Genomic DNA, 27622 nt, shown 5'->3' on the forward strand with positions numbered 1-27622 from the left:
AAAAAAGAATTAACATAGTCAAAATTTAAAAAACCTATTCAAGAAGGGAGAGTTAAAGAGAAAATTTTGTCATCATATTTTAATTTCTTGGAAATTACATGTTGAGATCACTTAGATAATTTGGAATTGTGTAAAGGAGTTTGGAGAATAAATTTGTGAAGAAAGATTTTAATGCCCACTTCCAAATCCTGAAAATATTGAAAATGATATTCCATTATAACACTCTCCATCCCTCTCTCTCTCTCTCGTTTCCCCCTCCCCACCTCTCTCTCTCTAATGGAATATATTTTTCTATTGTCCTTTTAGAGAATCAGAGTTTTAGTATGATAATTAGCTAGTTTACTTAACTGAAAAACAAACTTTTTTCTGTGATTACTCAGGCTGACAGTAAAAGAGAGCAGAAGATAATCTGTATTTTAATGGCTACAGATGGCAACACCATCCTACATCTCATCTGTTCTAGGTGGAAATTTTCGTATTAATACCAAAACTCCTGTCTATTTCTAATTTCTTTAAGTATCACCACTCATTACCCACTGGGGTGGGAAATTAGAATTCTCCAGAGTAGACAACAAACACCCTAAATTTGTTTTTCCTTCCAAGAGTTATAACCAGCAAGTTCCAATGCTCATGATAACACATACCGCCTCATGTTTTCATATTTTACCCATACCATTGCAAATAATACTACATTTTAAGTTTATACATATATGCTCATCTATATCTCTATTAATTTATCAATCTATATAGCTTGCTAGCTAGAAAAATAGCGCAATATACCGTGAGAGATATATCAAGATGAACAAATTATATCAAGATGAAAAAATTATATCAAGATGAACAACTATATCATGATGAACAAATTTTTATATAAGTCATTCCAAAGGGCATAATCATGTGGCATTCTGTTGTCAACCTCAATAGCAATGATGAAAGCATTTTTTTGCCAAATTCTTCCTCCAGCTTAAGAGCAAATTGCTTATGACCTTCTCCTTCTGTTAACTTCCTTTGTGCTTAAGAAATAAACTGAAAATTTTAGCATTGGAGCCAAGCTCATTGCCTCATATAAAATCAACCTACCTGAACTACTCTACTGACCCATTTGCTGCCTGTTTTGATTATCTCAATCATGATCTACTTATTTAGGCTTAAGGCATTAAGTTAATATGCTGAGGACTGTAATTCTGATTTTTAAGTCTGCTATAAGTAGCAGATAAAAGAATATTTAAGGGATGAGTATTTATTCCTTAATAAAGGCATTAAAGAGAAGATAAAATCACATTTACTCAGAAGATATCTTACTGTACTTTTGTTAAACTTACTGTGCTCATTAATATATTTGTTTCTTTAATGCTACTTAAACTACCATAAAATTTGGCAAAATTTTGAGAAGCATGGAAGTGAGTTCAAATATGGTACATTTTCCACAGTAATAAGTGCTTTTATATCATATCATTGTGAGTGTTTAAGTTCCCAAATAAAAAGGTTTAGAATAAGTGACTGGCTCCATCTGTATCTACCCTATTACTGTCAAAAACCTTTGAAACTCTGTTTCTATGAATGCACAAAAATATCCTTGGCCCTTTTAAAGAAGAGGTGTTACATTATTTTTTTTTCCTAACAAACCTGAAGACATCCTTGGAAAGTATGAATGGCTGCAGTCCTTCATCAGAATTTACAGCATTAAACTCATTTACATCAATTAAATTTTAAGCTATTAGTATGCATAGATGTCCTTCCAGAGCCTATATTTATTGAACTGCTTGTTTTCCATCTATTTAGATATAGATTTGTGTTAAGTACCATGAATTTCATTCCACTAGGCACCCCAATTCTATCTTGAACAATGCTCATGGAATATATTGAATATATCTATTTAATTATAAGATTTCCTTATTTCACTTAAGAAGGACTCAGTTGGTTGGAGAGTATTAACTATTCATCTTGACTGAATAACCATCTAATTTTATGAGTTCCTATTCCACTGAAGTTCAATTTAAAGTTAAAAAGAGAAAGAAATATCACATCACAATTGAATTGATTTTTCTTCTTCTTCTTTTTTTTAATCAACAGAGTGTATCTGGGAGGGTTCTTTAAAAAGAGATGAATCAAACACAATGATTAAATTAAAGTGAGATAATTATTTTCAGCATTAGTTTGTAACCAATGTTAAATGTCTGTGGTGTTATAAGGTAGCCCACAGAATACAGAATATATTAATAGTCTGTCCTGGGAGACTTCACACTTTAAATGTCATTGCAAATTTATTCCAATTATATAAAGTAATCTTTTGACATAAATAAATTGTTTCCTACTAACCAAATGACTTAGCCTACTACCTTCTTCCTAGGTGAATTTTCCATTAGTCTATTATTTTCAACTTGTGATCCACCTCACATTTTAAAAAATCTCATTATTAGTATTGCTTCAACAAATTCTAAACTTTGTGACAAACTTCTATGATTTTTTTTTACTGATTTTTCTTGCAGAAATATTGGACAATTTATTTGAACATAAATGTCATTATGTTGTAAGAGTTCAGTTTCTTTTCCATTTCAAGTTTATGGTAATTAGAACTTTATTTTGTCAAACTAGTAAATCTGCAAAGAATACTATTCTCTTAACTTCCAAAGAGACTAGAGCAAAAAAAAAAAAAGAGAAGTACAATATCAAGTATGAGAAAAATAATCTAGTATTTTCCTTATGAACATATTAGCCTATCAAAAATAAAAATAAAATAAAAAATTGCATGTTAAATTTGGATAAAATGCCATATAACTAATTAATATTCACATGAGAATATGCTTAGAAACTCTGAGAAGTATCTTTTGAAAAATACAGAAAGTTAGAAAATGATACAAACTATTACTTGAGTAACTTAAGATAGGCAAATATTACCAAAGTTATATTTACAGAGGCATAAACTGAGGCATATAGCAGTAATGTGTATTTCCTGGGCCCCAGGAGTAGAATTCACATCTATTGGCTCTAAATCATACTGCCCAAAGGATTAAAACTTTCTCAAACCTATACACTAATGGAAAAGAACCATTAAAAAAGAAAACAAAAGCAGATTTCGCTTTATGAATTTCTTTGAGAGTCAAAGGCTGAAATAAATAAGTTGAACATTAAGACATTCCAGAAACACTCCCTGAAATACTGATTTCAGATTAATAAATGCTTTGTAGCATTTTGGTATAAAAATTAGGTACTTAAATAAGGGAAGATAGTGCTTCTGTGTGAGAAGTTTTGCATATTCAATGCAAATGTGACAACCAAAAGAGTCAATCCTGAACTTAAACATGCCCAAGGAATTCACTAAAATGTTAAATATGCATTTAGGGACAGAGCCCTGAAATCTGCATGTTATACAGACATCCTATGTGAAAATGTAGTACTTGACTCGTGGACCCTATTTTATATAAAACTGATCTAAATAGGTATGAATTGATTCATGTAATCTCATGGTAAAGCACAGTACATTGAAAATCCAAACGCATTATTAGGTACTGTTTTAAAATAAATAAGGGTTGTCATTTATCTACAAAACAGATTTATTTTAAAGCAGTAGGACAAGATTCCTTTGTCTAGCCAGACTTGCTAGCCTCTTTTGTTGACTTTTAGGAAAAGCTTCTACATGAAATCTGTAGCTCAATTTTTATAGACCATTTAGTCTTTGCCCTCTCTGCTTTGCCTGCCAACAAAGGGGCCAATTAGCTAAGATGGTTTCATGATATTTTCTTTTTTTCACAGACAAATCCCTTCACACCAGGGAATGATATAAGCCCACCAAATACTTTGCATAACAGGAAATGTCAGTTCTAAGAGGCAATGAATATTCTGACTATGAGTTGCAGGAAACAAATGCTCTCAGTTTGTGGTTAAGGGAAAAAGTTGACTCATGTATGTAAGGATCAGGCTAGGGACATCTAAATTTTTTAAGTATATTTTAATATTACTGATAATATGATGCCCAGAGGGATTACATTCACATAAGTTAGGTAATGAGTACATTTCTTTTTGAACAATGTCACCTCTTCCTTCACTATCTCCTCTCCCTACCCACAAGTAGTATAGTTAATTTTACCTCCCTTCCTTCCTTCCTTCCTATTATGATTTTCTTCTTTCTATTTTCTGTTTATGCTCAGTTTTTTTTCTTTAAAGGAAAGTGAAAGGTCAGCTGCTAATTAGGTACTTAAAAAAGCTATTAACAATACAGAAATCACTGTCTAAAAATTTAATTACATTTTAGGTCATATTGGAACTAAATTCAAAATTAATTTTCAGGGCACCTATGATATGAAATTTATAAGAAAACAATACAGATCCAGTAGAAGGTTATGTTGTCAGTGTACATGTATACATATATGTGTGTCTGTATTTCAGTTATACAAATAATTTATTTCTTTGTATGAGCATAGTTCTACTCTGACTGAATGATAGTGTCCTGGATTTTCAGTTACCATGTAGAGTTGATTCTGATATCAATACCCAAAATATACCCGATCATATCACAGTGGTGGAGTTAATCATGGGCCTGATGTATTGGTTCATACTTGAAATCCTAGAACAAAGCAGGAGGGTAGTGAGTTGAAGGATAGCCTGGGATACAAGTAAAGGAAATGCTTGTAATTATATATTGAATAAGAATATTTTGAATATTTGAATACCAACCCATTAATTGTTGCTTTGTATGTCTCTCCCTCACAGTATAACCCCCTACTTACCCTGTATTTGATGTTGGTATAATTTGGGGAGGGGAAGGGAAAAAACAATTGTTTAAGTAGGGATACAGGTGGACCCATTCCAACAATGAGATGTACAAGATGCTATGTTGAAAATCGAACTTTCAATTTAGGCAGGGGATTAGGAGGAGTGTAGTTGTGGAGATTGGAGGGAAGGGATGGTAGAGCAAAAACAAAGGAGGCAACAATGCTTGATAAGAAATGTACTCATTACCTAACTCATGTAATTGTAACCCCTCTGTCCAGTATTTTCACAATAAAAAAAGTTAAAAAAACAAAAGTCACATGCCAAATCTCACTAAGTACTGTGACATAACAATGACCAAAATTTTATCAACAAAGTAAAATAAATGCATGTTTAAGGGAAAAATAAGGCTGATAAAATTATTACTTCCTAAATGATCTTTAATTCATTGTTTTTCAATCTATATTTGGACTATTGACTACTATGTCCTTAAGAAATGTATTAAATTTCTAGTAATTCAACAATCAAATACCACAGATGGGATGATATCAATAACATAAATGTATTTTCTCACATTTCTGGAGGGTGTATGTCCAAAGTCATGTGTTCCTCCAGTGTTTCTCTTTCTGATCTTTAATTACCCTCTTGCTATCTCTTTAAAAGGAATTGTGTGTGTGTGTGTGTGTGTGTGTGTGTGTGTGTGTGTGTGTTCATGTGGGTGTTAAGGGTGCATGCACATATGCATATGAAGCTTTGGTGCATTTGTTTTCTAATTTCTTATAAAGATACTACTCAGATTGGCATTAGGCCAGCCCTAAGACCCTTATTTTAGGATAAGAATTTCTAGAAAGATCTGACCTGTAAATAAGATAACACGAATTTTAGAAGGGCACAATTTAATATAAGGGTATGATGGTGTTTTAAGAGTACTATACTTGATTTATACCTATTGGGCAACATAACTGCACAGTTATTCTGAAATTGTAAAGGATAGTGCTTATAATGACAGGGTCTGATTCCACAAGCAGGTTCAAGTTATAACTTAATGTTTTTGTTGATAAAGAGAATGAGACTCTCTTTGAACTTTAGTTTCCTCTTGTGACTAATGATGAACACTATGTGAATTTTGAAGATTAAAAAGTATATGTAAAGCATCTGATTGTTAGAAGAAACAAAAAAAGCTTATAAGTAGCCATTTAAAATACAAGTGTAATTTACATACCATAATATATTCTCATACTATGTGAACAACTCAATGATTTTTTGTTTTATTTTATTTTATTGTAAAGGTGATGTAAAGAAGGGTTACAGTGACATAAGCAATGTAATGAATACATTTCTTGGTGAATAATGTTAAACCCTCCCTTGTTTTCTCCCACTTTCCTTTCCTCCCCTTTCCTCCCAAAGCTGTAAAGTTCATTACCAGCATGGTTTCTTGTTGAGTATCACTGTTGCATTGGTTCATCTTTTGTCCTTTATCTCACTATTTTGTTATTGGCCTTCTCTTCACAAAGCAGATAAATAAGGCACAGGGTACAAAAATCAAAAACAGTGACAACAGGTGATAAACCAAAGGGGGAGGCAGGGAATAACTTCACACAGTAATTAAAAAAATAAAATAAAATAAACCTCTTGTTTCCATGTCTTGGAATTCATTTCGATTAGCATTAACTTCATGATTTTTAATAAATTTAGAAAGCTATGCAACCATCACTGAAATCTAGTTTTAAAACAATTCCATAAGCAGCTTACATTAAAGCTATTGTTGTGGATGTAAAATAGGGTTGCAAAGTTCTAATTTTCATTTCACTAATGAGTAACGATGTGGTTATTTTTACTATATTTAATAATTTTCATATATTTAGGCAAAGTTTTATTCAAATCTTTTTCCATTTAAAAAGCTGGAGCCAGGCACCAGTGGCTCAAGCCTGTAATCTTAGCTACACAGGCTGAGATTTGAGCATCACAGTTCAAAGCCAGCCCAGCGGGAAGGTCTGTGAGATTATCTCCAATTAACCACCAGAAAACCCCTACTGGTGTTGTGGCTCAAGTTGGTAGAGCAGTAGCCTTGAGCTAAAGAGCTGAGGAACATCACCCAGGCCCAGATTTCAAGACCCACCACTGAAAAAAAAAGCCTATTTTATTCTTATTACTCAGTTGGGAGGATTTTTACAAATTTTATGCATAATTCTTTTTATCAGATACAGGTTCATAAAGTATTTTATCTTGATATGTGGCTTATCTTTTCATTTCCTTAATGCTGCCTTTGATCCTGATCCCTTGGAGAAACTCCTTCATTTTTTTCTTCCTAAATATTCTGTGAGTTTCTTAAGATTTTTTTTTTTTTTTTTTTGCAATAGATGGTTACATAATCTGTAGGTTGAGACAGTTTATTCTGATGCTTTTTGGTCTGGATTCATTTCTGGCTAGAATGGCCACTGTAATGATGAAATAATACTTGTGAGAAATAATGTGTTTGTCATACTTTTGAGTTTAGGAGTAAAATAGTTGGCCAATCACCATAAAGAACCATTTCAATTCTCTGGGTTTTGCCAGTGTGTTTACTCTTGAGAAAATTCTTTGTATTCCTTGTTTGTTGAAAGTTTTGATTTGTTCATTTTTGGGTCAGTAGGGGCTTGACTTTGTCAAATGCTTCTTTCACATGGGTTGAAATCAGTATGTTCCTTTATTCTAGTATACTATCATATACCTTGACCATATATGTATGGTTCCTAGACTAAAACAAAGACGATTATTATTGTAAGAAAGTTTCACTTCTATTTTTTGATTAAATATTTCTTGTATACATAACTATATCTTTTGCCTACTTCCAGAAGTCAAAAGCTATTGTGTGAAGAACCTCTTCCTCACTGTAATATTGCTTTTTGGAGCATAACCTCTTTTAATTATTCAGTCATTCTAAAATGACCTCTCACCACCAAATAGATATGATTTTTGATTTAATTATTTAACTTCACTTTTAAGTTTTCATTTTCTGTAAAATGGGATTAATAACCTTCCACTGGGTTGTTGAGAAGATTAGATATGGAATATATTTGAAATTGATTACTGAAGCATCTTGCAGACAGCATTCTCAGTGGATATTAATTCCATTTGAAATTCAGAAGAATGTTATTAGAACAAGTGCATTAAGGAATGACTGAAGAAGGTTTTGTGGGACTTCAGCATAACTCAGGGTACTCCAGTCAAACTGAGAGAGTGAAAACATAAAATTAAGATTTGCCAATATATCTTACTTCATTGTTTTTGTAGACAGATTCTTTCATATCCTTTTTATCTCCTGCTTCCTTATTAAATAAGTATTACTTTATGATAATCAACCTTCTTCTTGCCTTAAGGCATTTTATCTTCACCTCTATTTTAGTAAGTAGGTAAGTGTAGGAGAAATTTTTGTATGCATCTAGACCCTTAGAAGAAGCCAGTAGCAATACCCTTGGTACCATATTTCTATGACCCACTTAAAAATGTTATTGCTATGGACAGGTTCTGCTGCAGAAAAGTGATAAGAATAATTAGGAGAAAACTCCATGCAAATACAGACACAACCAGCCTTTGCTTTCCCCATTATTTTTTATGATTTTGGTTGTTTGGCATGGGATAAATGTTGTGCTTTGGAAATAGTGATAAAGTTGTACAGAATTGAATGGCATAGAAGGGATTAAATTCTGTGGGAATTTTTATAACATATACTAACTTAAACTAGGCTCCATTCCTACTTAGCAAGATAACACAATTTAAGTGATTTTTGTGGAATGACTACAACAAATTCTGTAATTTTTATTTGCCATCTTGGTTTAAGTAATTATTTTATATTATTTATTTATTAATAATTGCTTCCCATGGAGAAAATGTTTTGCTGTGAGAATTTTACATTGATTTCATATTTATATGTGTGTTATATATAAATTAAATATATTATGATAAAATTAAATATAACAATATAAAATATAAACAATATAATAATATATAAATATAGTCATGATCATACAAATTACTTGAAATATCATCGCAGAAGATAAGCAAATATGGGAATATAATTTTGGAATATAATGATGAGTATACTCAGCTAGTTTAATTTTGATGCATTCTTTATTCACATTCCTCTATTACTACTTTTCCCTTAATTTAAAAAAACTACCTTTACACCAATATATATCCTTCTTATTATTTTCTTCTTATTCAACTATTGTCTCATTTTCCTCTATTTCTTTTCCACATAATACCTCATTCACACTTCTTGTACTTTTGCTGCCATTCCAAATATGTCCAAGTGTACTGGGAGAGCTTTATATCCCTCAAATAATCCACACTAAGAAGGAGCCAATGTTATCTTTCTAATAAACAATTTCAGTCCAAGTAGCCATAACAATCTCAAAGATGATTCTCTCTACAACATTTTCATTAAAGCCAGGGCTTTGTTTGGTGTTTTGGTTTTAAACAAACACTTGTCCCAGCAGTGCAGCTCACCAATATAGAACAGAATTACAATGTACTTCCAGCCAAATTCAGTTTATTGTCAATTTCAGTAGTGTTTCTTATGGTAGCAATTATTCTCTGTAAGCCTGCAAGCAAGCAGCAGAAAACTGAAATCATCAAAGAGTTTTTATCTGCAGCAATTCCAGAAATGGCAGGTAGCTGATAGTTTAAACTTTAGTTCTCTGCAGTGGAATAGTGTGAATAGGAGAATGCCATCTGCCTGCTCCTGGAGGCTTTGTGAAAAATATACCCAAGTTAATAAAGTTTGGGGGTGATTTTTAATGACTTTGGTTATTATTGCACTGGACGCTGTGACATACACATAGCCCTGTACTTCTGCTGAAGGAACTCCAAAGACAAATTTTGCATGTTGGAATAATCTCATCTATTTATCCACTTATCTATCTATCTATCTATCTATCTATCTATCTATCTATCTATCTATCTATCTATCTATCTATCTACCTATCTATCTATCATCGATGTACCTATGAATTTGATATTTGAATGTGTGCCTTGAATTTCTATTTTTTTCTGAAGTTAACTTTTCAAACCTAATATCTTTGATTTAATGTGGAAAATAGGATGACTGTTGAGAGAACATGAACAAGAACAAATGCAGCTAAGGCTAGACTATTTTCCACTTATTCTTAAGAGCTCTTTTTTGAGAATGTCCAAGATCACAGAGAAGGTTCATCTTAAAACAAGTTAGAATAGATTCAGGAGTGAGGGAAATATTTCAATCAACATGTTTTTGTTTTTGTTGGCTTTTGATGAACATGTATTTCAAGCATTCTATAAATTCCCTAAAAGGAAAAAAAATCCTCATTTCTTTAATCATTACAGATGTTTTTGATTCTCTTCTTTCCCATGTTTCAGAGAATCGAGCAGTAAAAGAAGCTTTGGAGCAGAAATTGTGAGAGATAGATACACTGTCATAAAGCAGATATCCTAGGATAAATGAATACTAGTGACAGAGTTCCTTGAATAAAATTAATATGAGTGTAAAAAGTAGAGAGACAAAGGAGAATCTGCTTTCACATCTAGAAGTGGTGAGACAAAGGACAAATGGTGAACCAATGCAACAGTAAAAGAACACAATATGTTGGAAATGAACTTTTCAACTTGAGTTGGGGGGGGGGAAGGGAGAGATTAGGGGACAAGGAAAGTGGGCGAAAAATGAGAGAGGGGGTAACAATGTTCAATAAGGAATGCACTCATTACCTTATATATGTGACTGTAACCCTCTGTATATCACCTTGACAATAAAATTAAATTTAAGAAAATAAGTTAAAAAAAAGCATCCTTGAGGAATCTACTGGGCTATAAAAGGTTAATTAAATACAATGTGTTTTAGAGAGACTTAGAAGATCAGTTTGAGCAAATGGACAAAGTGACAAAAGGACTTGAAGTCAAATAGAATTGCAGCGTTATTTAAAATCTGAAGGAAGCCAGGCACCGGGTGGCTCATACCTGCAATCGTAGCTACTCAGGAGACTGAGATCTGAGGATAGCAGTTCAAAGCCATCCTGGACAGGAAAGTCCATGAAACTCTTTTCTCCAATAAACCACTGGAAAACTGGAAGTGGCGGTGTGGCTCAAGTGGTAGAGCTCTAGCCTTGAGCTGAAGAGCAGAGGGACAGTGCCCAGGCCAAGAGTTCAAGCCCCATGACTGACCAAAAACAAATCATAAGGAAATGTAGTGATGGATAAAGATAATACATATACATATTATATGTATATGTATATCTATATTATATGTACATATATTGATGCTACATACACATACGTACACACATATATACATATATCAAATTAACTCCAGTAAAGGGCAACAAATGTATACCTTAACAAAGAATGTATACATTCACTAAATGGTACAAGGAAGAGTGAATTACAGGAAGAAAATTGAATTTGGACCTCTTCATCCCATCTTATACAAAAATCAACTTGCAGTGCATCAAAACATAAATTATACTAGTTGGAAATATGACACAACCAAAACAGAATGTAACAGAAACACTTCAAGAGATTGATAGAGGCCAGGATTTTTTTCAATAAAACTTTAAAAAACAAAGCATAAGACAATAAGAAAGCAGACACATAATAGTATAAGAACATAAGGTTCTTCTTTTTTTACTTTAACATTATCATTAAGTTTTGGATAGATTTGCTTTTACAAGCAATGTAAAGGTCAGTTCACCTGTGTGCAGGTATCTCTCCCAGGTCTTGAGGATACTTTAGGGTACTGAGCAGATTTAAAGTCATGTTGATTGGGATTTGCTGAAGGATTTCAGTCACTCAATGAGGATCAGTATGGATTACCGCTACATTTTGAACTCTGGATGATGATTTGAGAAAGAATAAACATGACTTGACTTCTGCTATAAACATAAAAAGGGCATTTTATAGTCAATTCTAAAATTATATGTATACTTTTAAATAATGAATAAACTAGAAATGAAATATATTCTGTGTGCCTGTGTGTGTGTGTGTGTGTGCGTGCGCACGCGCACACGCGCGTGTGTGCACTAGGTGTGTGCCTGTTCTGGGGCTTGAACTCAGGACCTAGGCAATGTCCTTAAGTTTTGTTTTTGCTTTTTCTCTCAAGGCTAGTACTCTACCACTTGAACCACAGATCCACTTCCAGCTTTATGGTTGTTAATTAGCCCAGACTGGCTTTGAATCTTCACTTTCAAATCTCATTTTCCTGAATAGCTAGGATTAGAGGCATGAGCCACTAGTGCCAAGGGAAATAGTCATTGTTGACAATTGTGTTTTCAGGTTTGTTCTTTCTCATTTCCCTTAACATCTATGCACCTACACACATTCACATGAGGGGCAAATTTGTGAAGGTGACCCAGTGATAAGTTGGCACTCATTTAATCTAGCTTTTAAGAGTTTATTGCTATGGCTTTAAAATAATATATTTCAATGTTTAAATCATCTTTAATTTGAAACTGGTTATTACAAGAAAATTTAAAACTGGCATATGTTGCAAATAAGTTTTAAGGAAACCCAAATAAGTTTTAAGGCACCAATTAGTTTCTAGATGATTTCTGCAGTATGTGATTTTTGTTGGCTATAATACACATTATATTTGTATATAATACATTTGTATATAATATATTATAATTCATATACTTTATATGATATGTATAATATACTAAATTATATTTAATATGTAAAAGATATTGTTATATATCATACACATATATTATAATAGCTGCATTACTATATATGTTAATATATACAGATAACTACATATGTTATACATAGAAATATTACACTCATACACATATTTATACATAAACATTTTTTCCAGATTTCATATGAAGACATTAATTAGAAGTTTAAAGTGATTTTGTGTCAATTGTGTCTTTTCATAGTTGATGTTCTGCTGCTATTTTAGGCATTTTTGACACCACCATATTACAGACATGCACATTTTCCTGTTTAAATCCAATGGCTACCATCATAGTGTGGAGAACTCATAGACATTTTTCTGAAAAGATACAGGTTTTTATCACTCAACCTCCATTTTTGGTGAGTCATGTCTCATTTCTAGGCCACAAGAATTGGCTGATGCTCCCAGTGATTCATTCACCAAAACTTGACACCACACTAGCAGAGAAACTTCTGCTTGATTTTCCAAAATTATACTTTGCTTTACAGTGGGCTCAAGAATACAGTTAAACCTTGAAGCTTTCCAAGTGTTTTTATTTTACTTATTTTTCCCCCAGAATAGTCTTTTTGGGTTTTTTTTTTTTTTTTGGAAGAAGGAGTTTCACTCTGTATCCCTGTCAGCACAATGTTAACAAACAAAATGCATATTAATTTAAACAATAAATAAAAATTGCTGAGATCAACATTATGTGACTGGCAGCTATTAACACTATCTCTTTATTTTAATGTATTACCTTTGACAATTAGATAATACATTTGCCAATCTATAATGCAATGCAAACAACAAACTGTAGTAGTTTAGGAAATGTGACCTGTGATTAGTAAAATTCTACGTTTGCTTTCTATCCAAATATTTCTCTTTTTAAGTTTGATAATGACCACTTAACTGGCTTTGGTGAATAAATAATATATATATATATGTATATATATATATATATATATGTGTGTGTGTGTATATATATATATATATATCAGTTTAAAGGCTATGCATTGTTTCTGAGTAAACTTGATTCAGAATTGCTCCGCTGTACTCAATTCTTCATTAACATTAAGACTCTACAAAACTGAAATGATGTATAAGATAAACTATCACATATAAAATAAATGTAGGAGATGCTGGGTGAGGGTGACTCATGACTGTAACCTTAGCTACTCCAGAGGTAACATCTGAGAAACAGAATTCAGTGCTAGCCTGGGCAGAAAAGTCCATGAGACTCTTACATCCAAAGAATCACTAAATAGATAGAAGTGGAACTGTTGCTCAAGTGGTAAATTTCTAGCCTTCGATCAAAAAAGCTCAGAAATAGCTCCTAGACCCTGAGCTCAACCACTAGGACCATAACAGAAAGAAAGAAAGAAAGAAAGAGAGAAAGAAAGAGAGAAAGAAAGAGAGAAAGAAAGAGAGAAAGAAAGAGAGAAAGGAAGGAAGGAAGGAAGGAAGGAAGGAAGGAAGGAAGGAAGAAAGAAAGAAAGAAAGAAAGAAAGGAAGGAAGGAAGGAAGGAAGGAAGGAAGGAAGGAAGGAAGGAAGGAAGGAAGAAAGAAAGAAAGAAAGAAAGAAAGAAAGAAAGAAAATATCTTTTTTTGTAATATGCCTTAGTTTGACTAGAATGTTATTTTTCTATGTTAAATACTCATGCCAGCCTCTACCCCTTAATATTTATTACACTATTTCTATTTTTCCCTTGAAATACACTTTCTAAAATGGAGGTATTTACTAAACTTTTCTTTTTTCACCAAATCGCCAACAATTCTATTATTAATAAGTACTTTTTTAGATAGAATATTTCAGCTTTAAAGAAGAAACTTTCTTATTCATTTCCAAAAAATGTGCCTAATCAATGACATATGAGGGTTAGAATATAATGTATAGTTTTTCTTACCCCACAAAATACTTGTGAAAATATGTTAAACAGCAGCTATGGCAATAAATTTGTAAAATGCACAATTCACAAGAAAAATAAATTATTTGGATTAAATGGTCCTTCAAAAATAATAATAAAAAGCAGCTTGTGCTCATTTATTTGGCTATTCATCCTTTCACTTCAAAATAATACTGACTGGTTTCAGTCCATACCCTAAAGCTACTGAACATGTTTTATAACAGATGTTTTATTGCCTGGCACTTTGCAAAACTCATCCATCCAAAATACTATAATATGCCCCTAGCCCAACCACGACAGAATAAAACAGCAAGAATGCAAAGCAACCCAAAATCGAACCCAAAAAGTCATTTTGGAACTTAGGACTCTTCTGTAAACTTGAGATTCTCCACATGATATGCTTTCTCTTTTTTAATTAAACTTTGGTTTTCAAAATTGAGAACTGTGGGAGTTTGTTCTTCTAGCTCGGCTTTGCAACATGATTTTTTTAATGAGAATTTACAATAACTAATTACATTACTTGGGCAACGTCACTGCTTTGACCTTTGTTAAATTATGATCAACCAAAAATTTCCACTACAGTTCTTAATGTAGTAACGGAATGTTGACATCAGAGAAGAAAACCTAGCTGGGTGCTGGTGGCTCACGTCTATAATCCTAGCTACTCAGGAGGCTGAAATCTGAGGATCGCTGTTCAAAGCCAGCCTGGGCAGGAAAGATAGTGAGACTCCTATCTCCAATAAACCACTAGAAAAACTGGAAGTGGCACTGTATCTCAAGTGGTAGAGTGCTTGCCCTGAACTGAAGAGCTGAGGGACAGTGCCCAGGCCCAGAGTTCAAGCCCCATGACCGGCAATAAAAAAAAAAAAAGAAGAAAACCTAGTTTATATTGCATGCTTTAGTGAATATTATTTTGGCCTCCATAGCCGCCCTACTGACTTACCATTAATCCACGGTTTGTAAGTACAAACTCTTCAAAGTATCAGACAAGGTATCAGTTGATGATTTCTGGAAGTTAGTTACAACTTAATACATAATACAAAAAGCTACTGAATAAAATACATATAAGAGAAATATTTTATTGGAAGAAAATTTAGTTTTTGTATCAGTTTATATGCTTTAATTAATATCTAATATAACTAGTATTGCTTGTGCATCACTTAAATAAAGATTCAATTTAGAAGGGTGAGTTTCACTGGAATCTCAGTTCTTGGAACTTCTGCAAAGTTGGGGAATGGGTTTGTGAATTGGTGGCTCACACCTGAAATCCTAGCTACAGAAGAAGCTGAGATCTGAGGATCTTGGTTCGAAGCCAGCTCAGGCAATAAAGTTTGCAAGACTCATTTCCAATTAACCAATAAAAAGCTGGAAGTGAAATTGTGGTAGAACACTAGCTTTGAACAAAAATGCTAAGAGACAGCACCCAGGCCTTCAGATCAAATCGTAGGATCAGCGCTCATATGCACCCACACATACCCACACACACAATTAATGAAATGATCTGGAATATCTAACACTTAACCATAGAAGCTCTATGTCTTTTTCTATTCATTCATTTGTTGTTATTGTTGTTTGACCTCTAATCATGCTTCACATCTATTGTACTCACAAATAGCTTCCTGCTTTCTTCCCCTACTTCAATCTCTATCTTCTCTAATCATCATCTTTATATTTAAATCCTTAGTGGTGTAAAGCAAAAAAAAAGGTCTCTAAATTTCTATGGCTCCATCCTGAATCTGTGGACATGATTATCATTAACAAACAAACAAAATGAAGGTATTACTACAGAGAATCATTCTTGACATGTTCTCTTTTAGGATAGGTTAATACAGAAAAAAATGAATATTGATTTGAAGAAGATTCCAAAGGAGACAATCTCTTCAGTAAAAGTGGATGGAAATTTTCTTCTTGATATGTAGTCTACTTTTAAAGCATGCTGTTAGGAAGATAAGAGAGAAAAAGCACAAGAGCCCTGTATCATTCTAATATCAGGTGATAGGGCGTTAATGCTTTGTGATCAAGCTCTAAGAAGCACAATCTCTAAAGTTTTAGTTATTGTATTCTATGAACAAATGCACTTATAAGAGCTGTTCAATTAGGACTATGAGGTGAGAAATAATTTCAATGAATTAGAAATCCTTATAGTATTTGAAAGTGCCTAATTTACAAATTATGATCAGGGATAATACCTGAAATGGCATATAGTCCTCAAAGTTGACCTGTGATTAGAGCACTAATGGTTGCTTATTGTTTTAAAGTTATTAATAGGAATAAGTTACTTATTCATATCAGGTAAATGGGTAAATGAGATGAGTTTTATTTTCTTGGAAATGGAGAAAATTTGCTAAACTGCAGAAGATAAGTCTCCAAGTCTTTCCATTTCCTAACAAATGGGGTAATGTCATTCTTTCTGATGGATGCATAGAATTCCATTGTGTATATATACCACATTTTCTTGATCCATGCATCTACTGAGGGGCATCTGGGTTGGTTCCATATCTTAGCTATGGTGAATAATGCTGTGATAAACATAGTTGTGCTGGTATTTTATATATAGCCTTCTTTGTGATCATTTGGGTCCTGCAGCATCTGGTGTTTGTGTATGCGTGTGTGTATGGATGGGGGAGGTGTTTGGTTTGGTTTACTTTTTTGGGAAAACCCAAGAGGAGCAGGATCAGACCATGGTGGTTATCATAAAATATCTAGCTTCTTTCCAAGAGGACTTTTCTCATTAGAACTGAAGTGCACATATGCATATATGTTTATGTTTAGTGTGTGGGTGTGCACACGCATGTGGGTATATAATATATATATATATATATATATATACTGATAAGTATATGTGCATTTGGATACACACACACACACACAGACACACACACACACACACACACACACACACACACACACACACACACACACACACACACACATACCTTGTAAAATACCTGGGAGTAGAAAATAATTTCTATACTTTTGTCTTTGCAAGCATCTATGAAAGAGAAATTTACTTAATCCTATTTTCAAATATTATATAGTTGTAAGTTGCTAGGAGTTAAATGCTTCCTTAATTCCTCTGTACATTTCTTCCCTAGCATCCATCAAGTTGAGTCTATATGTTCTTCTCATTAGAATGAAGTCGTGTTAAATGCATAGCAATGAAGTATAGGTCAAACCTAAGTTTCTTGTGCTTTCATTGATAATCTATCCTGGGTCTCAATACACGAAAAATACAATTGGATCCCTGTGTAATCACAAATGATGCACTTCTACTTTTGAATTTCCAAGAGAGCACATGATTCACTGGAGAACCCCATGGCTCCAGCCCATTCATCAAGCAGCATTTATGAAAGCTATTCAAAGTATTGTCTAACCAATGGTCAGAAATGCTTCTTTTGCCACAATTTGGCAAGAACCAAGACATAAAAATCAAATATAAGTCTCTGTAGAGGAAAAATGATGAAAGCACAGTAACAGGAAGATGATTTTGCCATTTTATTTGTCCTACTATGGAATGATATGGCTTTGTAGAATAAAACAGTTTAGTTGAAATTTAGATAGAAACCAGGGAAAAGACACAATTAGAGAAATACATGGTCAATCTATTTTATTTGTAGATTCCACTTCTATAAATTTCATATTCACAAATGTGTTCACTAACCAAAATCTACATGTAAACTTGTAACTCCTTGTTGTCATTTGCAGCCATATAGAGATTAGTGGAGAAAAGAACAGATGTCCACTGAGGGAGAACAAGACACATACTTGTCATTATATTAGCTCAGCTCTCATATTTCAAACAGGCATCATTTTGGAACACTATTTTAATTTTATTTCCTCGTAATTCTATGCTTTTTATTGTTGATTCTATTAGTTACAGTAGCTCCAAAATGTGATGCTGAAATACTATCTAGAGAAAGTAAAATAAGGTTTGCCCAGGCATCAGTTATAATTCTGTTGGTCCTGAGTTCAAAGTCAATAAATCAACAACTTATGTAAAATAAGGCATCATTAAACAGAAACACACAAAGCATGGTATGTATTGATTGATGAAAATGTGACTAGAGGAACCTCACCCTGTGTGGTTCAATATTTACTAATTTAGTATTCATAGCAACTTGTGGAATGTAACTACTATGAATAATGATAGTCAACTGTAATTTGTTATTTAGTGTCTGCATTGGGCTTTGTTATTCTCAGGTGGAGAATGAATATCTTCCTGTCGTAACAAGCCAATGTGGACTTTTCTAAGAGGAAAGTATGTTCTGATCAGGCTCTAATCTTCCATGAATTAACATACCTGAGTCTCTTATAAATTGTAAGTAGCCACACCCTTCTTCTATGTGAAGATGAACATTTATAGTACCTTCATATTTCAGTGATAGATAGCTCTTGAATCTTAAGCTCCAATGATACCTAATAGTGTTTGAAAGAAGCTAAATTCAAGATGATCCTATCTATCATATTTATCTATCACCATTATAATCTATTTATCTATATATCTTAGTCTATCACCTTCTATATATACCCTGAAATAAGGAGATGACAATAACACTCACAAAGTATTTTTGTATGTTCACTTTCCAATGTTTGGTTTCTAAAACTTACAAGGCTTGATACAGAAAGAATCACAATTACATTCTAACTTTTGTTGAATTTAAATCCAGTCATCTTTAAGAGTAAGAAGATTCTTCTGGGTGCCAGTGGCTTATGCTTGTAATCTAGGCTACTCACAGTTCAAGGCTAGCCTCAGCAAGAAAGTCTATGAGACTATCTCCAATAAAGCACCAAAAAAGCCTAAAGCTAGAAAAGGAGCTATGGTTCAGGTGGTACGATGTTAGCCTTGAGCAAAAAAGTTCAAGCTATTTGTTCAGCAGAAACACACACACACACACACACACACACACACACACACACACACACACAGAAGTTTGGAGTTAATTTTCTGAGCCCATTTAAGACAGGTTTTCAAATTTACCTGCTTAACTGTCATTCCTTTCAGGGGCTCTAGCTAGCCAGAATTCTGACACAAAACCTTACAAATAAAGCTGCAAGATATCCACTTGGAATTTTGGAGTTACTAATTCATTGTTATAACATGGTTCTCATAAAATTATGTTAAAAAACCCTCATTTTACGGTTGTCAGGGGAAATAACTACCGAGATAAATAGGCATGAAAGTACCCTAGCTACAGCAGAGAAAGCCAATTCAGAATTGGGCCCCAAACCCAATCTCTTAATTGGCTTTATTATAGTGTTGTAGGAATGAAAAGTTCTATTAGCAATGGTCATACATTTAGTCTACTGTTCTATCACAGTGGCTTCTATGCATCATTGCTCAGAGATACTGCTGTATTTTGCTGTAGTATAAAAACATTTTTGTACTGAGTCTCACATGCATTTGAAACAAGATGGCAAAAAATACTGTGATTTTCTGTTCTTTAATTTTCACAGATATTTCTAGTGTTAGGTTAAGAAATATTTTTTTGAATTACATAAGCATCGTATTCTGGCATAATTTTAAATGTAGTTTGTCCTTTGCCAGGACTCCTTATCACTTCATACCATATTCTTAAATAAATAGACAATAAAGTAGAACATTTGGTTCACAAATTCTCTTAAAGGAAGTATAAAACAATAGCTAGCTGCAGTTTTAGTTCTCAGAGACTGAAGAGTTTAGACGTTTATGTGTATAATCACTTTAAACTTATGCTATGAACTACTTTTTAACAACCAAACACTTAGATGACTTAAATTTGAATACACAGAGTATATAATGCATGCATGTGTGTATATTAATAGGTGCATTTTTGTATTACATAAGAGAACATTTATGTGACTTGGAATTTGGCAAAAAAATTACATTGAACAGTGTAAACTATGTTAAAGCATACTATGTATCATACAATCCCACAAAAAGAAGTTTTTCTCAGTGAATAACCTGAAAACTTTCCCTAGGACAGAAGGATACATTTCTTGTTTAACAGGAATCCTGAGACCTGGAAGAATGTTTTGACTTCTTTTCTCTACAATAACATTCATTTTCAAGTGAGCCAATCAATTCAAGTTTTCTTACCCTAGGGAAATGGTGATCAAGATTCAGAGTTTTGCAGAACACTTGTAAATCTTATTGGCCTCTGACCATTAAAGTCCAATTTTTAATGAAAAAGGCTATGATTTCATGGCAGCTGGCTGATAGAATGAAGACTTGTGTTTTGAATTACTTACATATGATAAAATATTTCCAATTCAACAAAAAATAAGAAATGACTATGCACTGATTTTGCTTTTTTTGGTGATGACTATAGATGTTCTGTGTATCTTCCAGCTTATCCCAATTATCTATGATGTGGAAAGTGAAAAGAAACTAATCCAAACAATCGATGTATTACAGCATTTAATATTAAATTAAACTCCTAGCATGTACTAAGCAGTAGAGATAACATAGCCCACCTGCACTACTTCCTCAGAAGAAAGAGGAGTATAGGGGAGGGCCAGGAAGCTAAACTGGGGAAACCGCAGCTCAGCACAATTCATCTAAGGACAATGGACCCAGCTAGAGTCTTATTTATTTATTTTAATTACTTTCCTCTTCGTCCTTATAAATGCCTTCTCTTTTGTTCTTAATTTGAAAGCATCCCAAATCCATTTAATTACTGTGCTTTTGATTGACAAGACCAGAGGACAGGGGGAAAAAAAGAAGAAGAAATCTATCTCCTTCCTGTCCTATTTGACACAATATAATGAATGTTGTGATGGCTAGTTTATTTTTTTCTTTGACAACTTAAATATTTGAAGATGAAATGTGGAATTCAAGAGCATAATGGCTGAGAGCAAGAGAGAGCAGAAGAAAGGAAGTTAATTGGAACAGGAATCAAATACAACACTCATTTGTGCATTTGCCTAATAGTTTAATAACTGCCAATTTGGTACAGAGATTCTGTGTAATTGTAATACGAATTTCATCTCAGCTCTTCCCAGGCAAAGAAGAGTCAGCAAATAGACTGTGTCCACCGGATGCCCAGGTCCTGTGTTTTATTATGTTTACTTTATAATCCCATCATCCCCACGCCACCAGCATGCTTGAGGGGTAGTGAAGGCTGCAGCGGCTGCTCCCTCTCGGCCCCCTGTCTTTCAGAGCTACCCTAAGGTACTTAAGAATGACAGTATAAAGAATATCTGTGCAGATGAGCCTGTAGATTTGGGGAATTGGCTGCTTATAGACAGAGTTTCTTTTGGTAGACTTAATTCCTTTCACAAGGGTGAAGTACCATCTGTGGGGATTCCTGTCATGTATAAGGAAGTTAGTCATGCCCTCTGTGGAGTTGAGTTTCTTGAATTTTAATGAAACCCATGTCAATCTGTCTCCTCTATACCCTAGTGTTAAAATCAGTGGTCAGCTACTCAACAATCACCACAGTAAATCACAGTAGATAAACCAACCAGGACAGCTCTGAAGAATTTAAGGTTGTGGTCCTCTCCTGCCCAACCCTCCCTGACTAGGACAGTGAGAGAATACATAATGAACTAGGAGCATTTCTGTTTTAAAGGAACAGCCTTCTGTTAAAACCAGGAATCTAGCTTTTTAAAAATTTCCTCCTTCGTTGGGAAAGCTTTTTTGTTCTGTTATTATTTATATTCCTTTTAATAGATGGTGTCCTGGGATCGTGTACAACTTATGTATGGTAAAGCTACACTTTGTGCAAAATGCTTGGAGAGAAATGCTGATTCTAACCAAATAAAGTGAACTGTTATGCAGAAATTAAGAGAAAATGATATGCACACCACCGGAATATAAATTAACTATGAATGATGTAATTCAGGGAAGCAGGTGGCAGTTCTATATATTTACAATTATCTGTGTGCATCACTCAGAGAACGCAGCTTAGGAAATGCCTCCCAGATTGGATTGGTTCTCAATGGGTGATAATAGTATTACAGACCTCTATGTAACTTCCTAATTCTCCCACAATGTGTCACCACTATCTCAAAGACAAGGTCATTGGAACATAACTTTCATTGCCACTTTGTTTGCTTGAACAAGCCAAAAATGTTTCTATGGGGAGAAAGTTGGAACTGAAAGTTCTTTTTGGCAGCATTGTTTTGGCACACAATGGAACTCTAACTGGTTCCTTAATGGTAAAATATACAACCTCTATTTGTCTTCTTGTTTTAGCTAGTTGTTGAAATTGCTGGGTGGCTTGTTGTACAGCCGTTAGCATCTACTATTATTGTTCTTCTTTTTTTCTGATTGGTGATAATACATGACATTAGAACAGGTTTGCAAGTTATATCTACTCAGATAAGATTAACATTTCCAATTAAACTAATTAATATTTTCATATTAACATCTCATGTTGAGTAAGGAAGTTGTTACGTTAGTATATATACCGACTTGCATTGGGTCTCCTTTTAAAATACTGTTTACATTATTGTTAACTGATAGTTGTCTGTTTTCTTTGTCATGTTTCATGGCTTTATCGAATTACTCTCACTCTCAGTGAAATTATACTGAGTCCAGTATCTTCATATATAGACAAAAAGAAGGAAAAACTATTTTATCTCAAGAAGCAATCAGACTCTGCTTTAAAAAAATAAAATAAAATAAATTAACATACCCCAACTTAGTATTTTCTTTCTGATCATGCCATATACCTTGGGAGTTTAGTCTGTAGAAGGAGGACAGTAGATACTTATTAAATGCAATGACCAAGGGTGATATATGCAGAATAGTTATTGTATTAAAGTCTAATCATTTATTTTGATTCTCTTGCAAACTTTATTCAATGGAAATATGCTAATTTCTGTCTCTAAAGTCATCAGACTAAATAAATAGCACATACTCATTACCCCTTCACAATTTCCTTAGCCATTATTTCAGTAAGTATTAGTAAGCCAATAGCAGATCTGAGCCCTAGGAAGTGGGAAAATACAGTTAGAAGTTACCACTTGGGAAGTGGGAGGAAGGACTATTGACACATGACCCAGATGGCTCACTATTCTTAGTGTAGATTTCAGGAATTCATCCATCTTTAAATTATATCATATTCTTTCATCAAGCTCCCTGTTGCTATCCTCTAACATTCTAGTCATATTTTAACACTAGCTGTGTATTACATCAACTAGCTAATCAACTTTATTTATCAGTCATCTAATTTGGGTACAAATATATATAGAGCCATGTGTCTTATAGTTCCAACATTTCTTAAAAAAATCGTATTTCCATTGAACATCTATTGGTACGAACAATTACAAATATTTCCTGACTACCTACTTTGTGCCAAACATTTATCTTAGCTTCATCTTTGTTTATATTTTAATACCCAAAATATCCTAAAATCACAATTATAGCCCACTAGGAGGTATAGGCTTCATGATAATGTTATTTAAGTGCCATAGTGTGTGATTGGCATATTTGTCAGAAATAAATGTATTTGCGATTGCATTTGAGATTACATTTGAGATTGAGGGGGGTAGGGTGGGGGTGAAATTGGAGGGAGTATCCAGAGATCCACAGTTGAATTGTCTACAAATCTCTATTAATTGCACTGCATGTAGAATTAAATCAAAAGAAATCAACTCAATCTAATAACTTGATATATTTATATTTAAACTATTCAAAATAAAGGCTTAGCAGGTTTTTTGTCATTGTTGTTGGTCAAAGGGTTTGAACTCTGGGTGCTGTCCCTCAATCTCATGGAGTTTCCTGCCTGGGCTGGTTTTGAACCGTGTTCCTCAGATCTCAGTCTCCTGAGTAACTAGGATTACAGGCATGAGCCACTGGTGCCCGGCTTTTTTTAAATTTATTTTATTGTAAAGTTGATGTATAGAGGGGCTATAGTTATGCAATTTAGATAATAAGTACATTTCTTTTTGAACAGTGTCACCTTTTTCTTCATTTTCTACCAGATTTTTCCTTCCTGACTAGTATCTAGTAAGTTTCACTGCTGCATTAGGTAACCCTTTGTCCTACCATTTCTGTGCTTTACCTTACCCTCCTCAAAACAAATAAACTTACATACAAGATAAAAAAAATACAGAAAAGCGACGGGTGGGGAGGAGTGGATGCAAAATAACACAAAGCCCCTTGTTTCAATCTATAACCTATGTGTGCATTTGTAAGCCTTAAATATTATTTGGAAAACAAAAAGCAGTAAGCCTATTGAAATTTAAACACTATCTTTTCTTTGTTTTCTAGCTAAAGAATTAGCTACATGTGCCATCAAAATGCAGACTACGAGTAATAAATTTTATCCTGCTTTCTACTATTGTCTATGAATAACTATACTGAAATACCAAAATAAAAAACAGAAAAGCAAAGATAAATCAAAGACATTGACTAATATAATGCTGGTTTTACTATAGTATCATACAAAAGAAGTTGACATTAAAAATGACAATCCAAATACTTCATTCCATGCATAAAGCATAATTCTGCCATCCAATTTCCATTAACAACAACCTGGAAACAGGATTTCTCATGACGACTTTTCTTACTGTCATTTCTGATTTTACAAAAATGTGGGTCTACGGTTTGACATTTCCAAAGTGAATGTTCTATTGTTGCTGTCATTGTTCTATTGTTGTGCTATTCTACATTTAAATGTGTCAGTGAGGGTACAAAGTCTGGACCTCGTGCTTTTTAAGGTATCTTAGTGCTCCTTATCTTCAGGGAGGAAACCCATTCAGTGCCAAAAACCCATTTCTGGAATTGGACAGAGTATCATTTATTTTGTTAGATGCAGTCAAATGTCATCAAGATTCTTTTTTTCCTCTTAGATACAATGAATGAGGTGATTTCTTTCTCGTTTTATTTTAGAAATCTCAGTAAAAATTAATCAAGCATGTTTTACTGAACCGTAGTCGTTAAGCCTCACAATTGATCTATTCATTGCCTCTACTTAAAAGGATGGGTTGGGATAGGGCAGGCTAAGAACTCATTCCTTTTCATTAATGCACATAAATAGATTGTAAGAATTTCAATTACATTATTTGCATCTATGGCTTTATTTTTAAGATAGAATTTTGTGCCCCATGATTGCTTATTTATTATTCATAAAGTATGCTACTTTGATTTTGTACATTAATGGTCTTCTCAGCAGCAAAGTTATCACATCACATCCAAGACACTTTCTCCATTCTTACTGACATCCATGAAGGCTAGTCTTGAATATTCGTTTCAGGTTTAGTCATTTGCAAAATTAAATAGATAAATAAACTTACAATGTCAAGCCACAAGACTAAAGACAATGTTTTTCAAAAATCATGAAAAAGAATGCCATCTCAATGATTATAATACTAAAACATGAAATATAGGAAAAGAATGTTGTAACCCCCCCTAAACAGGATGATAAAACATTAGAATTTGTTTTGAGCAGTTGATAAAAGTAGTTCACAAGGCCATTCTTATTACATTTATGCTCACCTAATGATCTCTGTTCAGAATCATAACTTGATAACTATTCTACCAAGACAGGGATAAAATCTTCCCTTCTATAGGTGCAGTTCAGATGACCATCATAAATTCTCAACCAAACTCACAGAATTCAATTATGTTTACATCTTCTTCCACAACTGCTATAGTCCTAGATACAAAGATGCCTTGTCAATCTTTGTTGCTAATGTATTAATAATAATATTAAATGACTATATGTATATCAACATGGAAATAAAATAAATGTTACCTGCATGTATATGTTCACATATGCATGTATATATGCACACATGCACATGTGCATATGTATAGATATGCATGTATATGTGTATATATGTTTGCATGTGGTACACACACACACACACACACACACACACACACACACACACACACACATATAAGGTACTTCTCACAGAGAAATTAATTCTCTTCTAACTTTCTCATATTTGTCTCTGACCTTCCCCATACACTTTCACTTTTAGATTTGCTTTTCCATTTGGTCTCTGGAGTTTGAAATATGAGCCAATGAATCCAGATGGTCCAGTAATTCCAACTGGATATTAAATGGAACTTAAATTATAATATACATCAGTGAAACGTTCCATCTTAACCAAAAACAAGTACTGCAAGAGCCATAAGAATTGTTGCTATGATAGAACAGATACATAAGAAGTTATTAACCCTGATTCAAAGGCATCAGGAATTATCATCTTAACAGGAGATGGACCTTTATTGTCTTCATTCTAATATATGTTAAAATTGAGATATTAAGTGTTGTGCACTGTTTCTTAATAAAGAAAGACTTACTTTTCAATTCAAAAGCATAGCTGTCTCTTTGGAATTTATAATCTATCATACAGGACTACTTGTATGAAATACCCTGCATTATCTATCATATAAGGTATAATGTAAAATGGAGTTTCCCCTCCTTGTCTAATGAGCAGGATGAGGTCAATATTTTGCTAAACGTTTCTTCTTGATTCAAGTGGGAATTCAGAACTATAAATGGACATTTTAACACCAAAACACATTTAAATCAGCAACTATAATTATGTTAAATGAACAAACAATTAACCTGAAAGTTTCTGATATCCTTTAGTACATCTCAAAACCGATTTGGAAAGATTTACCTCCCGACATGATACTATTATTTTTTCTGGGCATTGCACAATTCATTTAAAATATTATTTGAAGTATGAGCCTAAATATATAGTGTTATACATCCACAACTCAGTTGTTGACCAATATAGTAAAAAATATATCATGGTTATAATTTCAGATTTTATGCTAGAAGGGGAAAAATCACTCTTTCTAATTTGAAGGTAATTTCTTTTCAAATCTGTTTTTCCATAACACTTCTCATTACTTTTTTAACCAAAATAGCAAGTCAGCCTTAAAACAGTAGGCTAGAATATTGTACTTTAATTTGTGGTTTGTTTACATCATTTTGGGGATCTATCATAGTGTTAGCCCACAGGAGACATAATATAAATTCTAGTTAAATGTAATTGGATTAATAAAGGCCCTTAATTAAGTCAAGTGAAATGAAAATTAAAAGGTGAAATATAACTAAGGTAATCAATTTAATGAAAATTTCCTGTCTCTCCTTCCAACCACCAAGGTCCACCCTGTTCAAAATTAACCATTTTCATCTCAATGTAATTTCTTCCATTTACACAACAGGCCATTGACCTTGTTTTGCCTTTGAAGACTCCTCTGGGTTGTTGATAGTCTTCATTCCCATTGTGAAAGAAAAAACTCAGGAACTAATATTCCTCTTTGGTTGTCAGAGAAAGTTAAAAGTGAGCCAAATAAAACTACCAAAAACAAAACAAAACCATAAAGTGCCAAAGAGCAATGTTTATAAGTTCTCAAATAGAAGCTGAAAAACACCAATAAAGTTTGGACTCAGCT

This window comes from Dipodomys merriami, unplaced genomic scaffold, assembly GCF_024711535.1.
Source record: "Dipodomys merriami isolate MVZ:Mamm:240054 unplaced genomic scaffold, mDipMer1.0.p SCAF_2, whole genome shotgun sequence".
In the NCBI taxonomy this organism is placed as follows: domain Eukaryota; kingdom Metazoa; phylum Chordata; class Mammalia; order Rodentia; family Heteromyidae; genus Dipodomys; species Dipodomys merriami.